The following is a 7329-nucleotide window of genomic DNA, read 5'->3' on the forward strand; positions in this document are numbered from 1 at the left end:
CTTTTATGTATTGATTTCTTTAATTTAGTATTTTATTTTCTTTTCTCAAAATTTTCCAGGTTTACAAATTAAAATTGTTGCGTTTATTCAAATACATATATATATTTATGTATATCTTAATTATTTATATTAATTTTTCTTAATTTTCAAAGAACCTAAATTTAAGTTTAAATTTACCGCTTTTATTTTTAATTAATTAAGTTTCAATCAAGACTCAATTCTCTGCAGCAATAATTATTAGTACTCGTATTCACCTAGAACAATTTTCTAGCAAAAAGGGGAAACTGCAGAAAAACCCTTTTTGGAGTACCTTTCTATATTATGTAATTACTAACTTAATTAATTGTATATTTGTTTTGATTCAAAAATAAAATCTTCATATCAAAACAATCAAATAATTGTTTCTCTAATTTTATTTTTCAATCAATTTGCATTTATTCTTCCATTCTTTTTCTTATTATTAAAATAGTCGATCAATTCTCTATCAACTTCTTGCAATAAATCAAATCTAAATTTCATATTTAGAGCGCAAACTTATTATTTATTACAGCACTGAGTAACAGTGATCGGGGCGACTTAGTCAAAAACCTCGGGTCTGAACGTTAATGATCCGTCACTGTTACACTTCTCCCCTTACAAAAAAATTTGATCATATGATCGAATTTTTCATTTAGTAATTTTATTATTATTTCCTAACAGTTGATTCTTAATTCTCATTTTCTTTAAATTTAAAAATAGCGCCAATAATCATGGATGTGATTTCAACTCCATCTATGCACAAATTTTCGTTTATGAAGTTGCCCTTCTAGATCATATGTTTAACGTTTGATCTGTCAAAAGTATACACATATATATATGGACAGTGTTTACCTTTGTGTTTTCCTTTATTTATTGTGTTTTTCTGACATAACAGTTGTCAGATTTAGTGTCGTATTATTGTTTTTTAATTAAGTATATGGATTCTGATAATTGATTCTTTGGGTAAGTGTTTATTATTATTTATTTCTCTCATTATATTATTTTGTGGTTAGGTTATTTAATTTAAAATTTACTATAATAGTATTTGTTAATTTTCTCTCCCTTTATTATTAAAAGTTTCATTTTTTTATTTATTTATTCCCTCCTCCCTTTTTTTTTTATATTGTTTTATAATATTCAAAAAAAAATTCCTTTTTTTTTTTAAAGTTATTTTGTCTTCTGCTAGAAATTCCCCTCTTTTTTTTTTTAATGTTTCCTAACCTGAAATTCGTGGCAAAATTTAAATTTTGGTTAAATTTAATTAAATTAAAATTTTCTTTTTATTTTCAGATTTCAACGTTCCCATTCAATTCAAGGATTTAAATATTGGAAATTTGCAGAATTATAGGAAAGTATTCCTTAATATTTATTATTAAAATTGTTTTTTTTTTTTTTTTTTTTTTAAAAAAAATTTTTTGTTTGTTTTTTTTTTTTTATTCACTTATTTATTAATATAATACTCCTTTTATAATGAACAAATGATTTTTCCGCATCCTTTTTTTAGCTTGTTCACGGAAAGGATTTCAAGGATGTAAAAAAAAACGAAAAATCTAATTAATCGGAAAAATAGTGAGGCTGAAAAAAGGATTTTCCATCTTTCAATTCCAATTCATCGAGTTTTTCTTCTCCTTTTCTTTTCTTGAACTAATGGTAAGTAAAAAAAAAAAATATATATATTAATCAAAAGGTATTATTATTTTCCCCCTTTTTTTTTTTTTTTTTGTGTTTTTTTTTTTTTTTTTTTTAAATTAAAAATACCAAGGGGAAATTAAAACTCATTTATTTATGTAAAATATATGTATATATTATTTTTTTTTTTTTAAAGAAAATATCATTTTACATACATATATTATTATTATTAAAAAAATAGTTTTTTTTTTTTTTTTTTTTTTTTTATTCAAATGGTAAATAACACACGTGGGTTATTGGATGTTGGAATGATGTCCAATTTTTTACAAAAATTTCCCTGCATCTAATGCAATCTTCTCCATCCCCTTGTTGTGTTTTTATGGGATTCGCACAATTGAAACATGTGATATGTCTTGGGCTATCGAAAATTAATTCATTTGGGGCCATTTTGTGCCAATACCATAGCTTATATGGATTGGGAGGAACAGCAAATGGTCCCAATTCTGCCCCCCCCCTGATCCACTTTGTTTTTTATTGTTTAAATAATTTAAATGATTATTTATTATGAAAGCGCATTTGCTGCATACTCTTTTGTCTCCAGGGAACCTCGTAAAAAATGGTATTTCCATGTGGCAATAATTCTGGAAACGATTCCAAAATGGACTAGACCCTTTGGCATTTAATTTTAAATTCTTCGCCCTCTCCAGCTCCATCGCGTTCTCCAAATTATCGGGAATCTAACATACATATATATATATATATATTATGTATATTGAAACCCTCCCCCCTCAAAATTTAAAATATATATATTTTTTTTTTTTTTTTTATTCATATAAACATATATATTTAATTTTTTCATCATATGTATATATTTTTCTTTTTTTTTTTTTTTACCTGTATCAAGCTTATTCTCCTTATTCTATGCTCCATTTTAATTAGAAATAGACACGATTTTAACAAGTTTTCACGAAGATTTTCTTTTCACTAAATTTCTCCTTTTGGAAAAATGGCCGATTATTGATCGGTTCTATTTTTAAAATCACCCCATTATTGGGATCTACGCGTCAAAATCGGGTTCAAATCGGTCGATCGCGCAGTCACTTCCCCTTTTTAAAATTTTCGCGCCCCTGATTTAAATTCAAAATTTTTCTTTTTCAAAGAAAATATTTAATTTTATTTCCTTTATTCATATTAATCATATTATTATAACAAATATATATATATTATGCCATTTTTATTAACATCCCTTTACAATAAATGAATAATAAAAAATTTCTTTCCTCCCCTTTTTTTTTTTATGTATACTTAAATTTTATTGATTTTTTCCTTTTTTTTAGGTATGTGAAGGAGTATGAATGCAAATGCATTTATATATTCCTCTAACTTTTCTCAGTTTTTTTTTTTTTTTTTTTTTATTTTTTTTTTTTTTTTTTTTTTTGCAACAAATCAAGAGTTCAAGGGATTCATTGGAAAATGGTTGAAGTATTAAAACAAAATTGATTAATTTGTATTCTAATTTAATTATTATTTAATTTTAACAATTATTAAAATGTCATTTTCTTTTATTTTTAGAGGGAAAGATCTACGAAATCTCAACACCACGCTGCTAGGATTCATTTAATGAAGATTTGAAAAATTAAGGATTTTCTGAATTTCGACCTTCGAGGGATCATCATCTATCAAGGACTTCAATAAAAGACCCTCTTACAAGAGCGTCTCAAAAATCGACCGTCTCAAAAGGGACCGTCTAAACATTTCAGTTTTTTTTTTTTTATATATATTTTTTTTTATTTCCACCTCTTCATTCTTTCTCTCCTTTTTGTGTGTCTTTTCTTTTCTATAATCTTAGAAATGCGGATTTTACGCGATTTAAATGTACAATTTTGCTTTCACCCGGTTTAGTTTGTATTTCTAAATTATATTTATCTAAAACTTTAATTATTTTAAATGGGCCGGTATAGTGATCATCAAATTTACTAGTTCTATTTTCATTCGTTAAATAAACATATTCCCCTTTCTTAAAATCTTTTTCGTTTAATTTGGCATCATAATATTTTTTACATCTTTGTTTGGCAGCTAATAATTTAGTTATTACCATAGATTCTGTTTCGGATATTTTATTTAATAATTCGTTCACATAAAAATCGTAGGTCAATGGTATTTGTTTTTCAGCAAATTCTGATGGAATTCGTGCTCTTTTTCCAAATATCATTTCATGTGGGGTTACTTTTGTTGATTCATGAACAGATGTATTAAAAGAGAATATTGCTGATTGTAACCAGCAATCCCAATCGGATTTTTCGCAATAGTGTCGTAAATATTCAATAAAAGTATGGTGACTTCTTTCTAAGGCTCCTAAAGATTGTGGGTGGTAGGCGGTTGATTTAAATTGCTTAATTTTAAAAAGTTTAGCTATGGATCTCATAATATCACTCATAAATTGTGATCCTTGATCTGTGTGAATTGCTTCGGGGCAGCCAAACAGACAAATAAAACCATCAACAAATGCTACTGCTATTGTATTAGCGTTAATTGTTGATAATGGAATTGCCCCTGAATATTTACTAAGGCAATCTTGCCATGTAAGAATATATTTATTTCCCGCTGTAGTTTCTGGCAAAGGTCCTACAATGTCCATTTGAATTTTCTCGAAAACTCTTTTTGGTGTATCAGTAATTTTCATAGGTTGTCTTGTTTTTACTCTAACTAATTTTTTTCTTTGACAGGATTCACACGTCCTAATATAATTTTGAACGTCTCTTCTCATATTTACCCAAAAATATCTTTCTTTTATTCTTTCTAACGTCTTCATTTCTCCTTTATGACCTCCAATTACGCTATCATGACATTCTTCAATTATTGTTCGTCTAATTTCTTCTCGCGGTATTTCAACTTCTCCAGTGCAGATTGTAATTTTGAAATTTTCTCCATCAAAAGCTGTTCTAAAAATTCTTTCTATTAAACTCCATGGAATTTTATCAAATCCATTACCTTCTCTTGACAAGCTAAATGTTTTTCGTTCTCCTTCACTTTTTAATGCTCCCTTCAATGTTTCGACCGCCGCCTCTAGATCTTGCAAATAAAATTTACTGTCAAATGTTTCTTTTATAAACAAATTAAAAACTCTACTATCTTTTTTACCTGAACTGAGAATATCACTAACTTTTACCAATATTTTTTGTAAGTCCAATAAGCCTGCTTCTTGCAATTCAATATTTTGTGGTGTGGAAATAACATAATCACAAGACATAAAGTTTATTAAGTTATCGTTTCTCATCCATAATTTTTCTTTTGATATTTGAAATAATTCATCGGGAATTGCCAATATTTGTACATCTTTCTCTTTAATTCCTTTTGAGAATTTAAATATTCCTTCAATTTCATCCCTATTTTCTAAACTATCATCAGAAGCATTTGAACTACATTCACTCCATTCTTTCATTCTTTCTTCTGTCGATTCCTCTGTCTTATTTGTCACGTCCTGTCTATGGCCATTTTTATTTGTCATTTCTGGTGTTCCGGAGGACATGCCATTTTCATTTTCCTTGGCATCCTCCCTTAACACATTCTTTTCAAACTCCGGCTTCTGAAAAGGGAAATTTTCATCCCTCTCTATGGGCTGGGAAGACGCCCCTGGCTGAGCCGAACCAGCACCTGACTTTCCAGGTGTTACCGATTTTATTACCGGAAGCAACAAGGAGACATCCTTTTCACCCATATCTACGGGATTTAACTGCCCAATCAGAACCGGTGATGATTTACATTTAACACTTCTCTTTTTGAAGTAACCTTGACCTTCCTTTTCACTTACACAATCGAAATTCCTTTTTCTTTCGATTGTGTCTGCCTTTTCAAAGAGGTATTTTTTCTTTAAATTTTTTATGTTAGATTTTGAATTTATTTTATTTCTAGCATTCCAAGATCTCGGCGAGGATGGATCCATGTCCTCTCCGCTATCAATAGAAATACCTTGATTAATTTGATTCTTATAAATAACATTATACCCCTTTGAAATCTCTGTCCTTTTGTAAATTGTAATTGTATCGTCATTTTTTTTGTTTTCGTCTATTTTCTTACATTCACCCTCCTTTCTCTTATCCTTTTCAATTTCAGTTCTCACCTTCATTTCTTCCCTTTTCATTCTTTCAATTTCATTTTCTTCCATTTCCCTACTTACATATTTAACAAAAACCCTTTCAATGAAATTTTCATTTAATTTTCTATCGAGATCAAATTCTGGTTTTTTTGAATTTTCAATTAAATGTTCCTTTAACCTTAATATTTTCTCATTAGATATAGGATTTCGAGAAAGAGCATCGGCATTGGCATTTACCCTTCCTGGTCTGTGTACAATTTCGTAGTCATAATCTTGTAATTTGATCTTCCATCTAGCCAATCTAGAATTTATTGTTGGATCTTTTAATTGATTCAACCAAACTAATGCCCTGTGATCAGTCACGATTGTGAATTTATTACCAAATAAATAAGGCCGAAATTGTTTTATTGCATAAACTATTGCCCACAATTCTTTCTCTGTTGTACTATAATTTAACTCTGCTCCAGTTAAAGTTTTAGATGCATAAGCAATTGGCAAATCTTTCCCAATTTCCCCCTGACTTAATATTGCACCTATTGCAAAATCAGAGGCATCGGTCGTCACAATAAAAGGTTTATGAAAATTAGGATACTGCAATAAAGGTTGCGTACACAGTTTTTCTTTTAATTTATTAAAAGCTGATTCTACCTCCAAACTCCAATTAAATTTTACATTCTTTTTTAATAGTTGTGTCATTGGTTTTGCTATTTTAGCAAAATCAGGGACGAACCGCCGATAATACCCCACTAACCCCAGGAATTGTTTAATATTTTTACAGTTTTTAGGTTGTGGAAAATTTTGAACAGCTTCGACCTTTTTTGGATCTGGTTTTACTCCGTTTTCAGTTATTACATGTCCTAGATAAACAATTTCTTTGCTCAAAAATTTACATTTGTCAGGTTGCAAAACTAATCCGGCTGATTTTAATCTACCTAATAGTTTTTCGAGTTTTACTTTATGTTCTTTTAATGAATTTGCATAAATTACTATGTCATCCATATAAACAAATAATTCTATTCCTTGTAAACCTGATAAAACTCTGTCCATCATTCTCTGGAAGGTCGAGGGGCTGTTTTTTAATCCAAAAGGCATTCTATTAAATTCATAATGTCCGTAGGGTGTAGAAAACGCGGTTTTATGTCGATCTTTTGGCTCAACCTCTACCTGGTGAAACCCTTGGGCTAAATCTAATATGGAAAAGTATTTTGCTTGGCCAATTTGGTCAAGAATTTCAGAGATATGGGGAAGTGGATAAACATCACTAATTGTTTTTTCATTCAATTTTCTATAATCTATAACCATACGCCATTTTTTTGTGCCGTCGGGAGATTCCTTTTTGGGGACTATCCATACGGGTGAATTATAAGATGATTTTGAAGGGATTATTGATTTATTTTTTAGAAGATCAGCTGTTTGTTTTTTTATTTCTTCTTTATGTATCTCTGGATATCTGGGGTATTTACTATTTACAGGGCTATTGTCTGTTGTTTCTATGGTATGTTTAACTACGTTTGTGAATCCTAAATTATCGTTAGGGAGATGAAATTGAGAATGATATTTTTCTAATGAAGATGATAATTCTTGTC

Source organism: Leptopilina boulardi, unplaced genomic scaffold (assembly GCF_019393585.1).
Source record: "Leptopilina boulardi isolate dan_hultmark-lab unplaced genomic scaffold, ZJU_Lbou_2.1 LbouV2_367, whole genome shotgun sequence".
Taxonomy (NCBI): Eukaryota; Metazoa; Arthropoda; class Insecta; order Hymenoptera; family Figitidae; genus Leptopilina; species Leptopilina boulardi.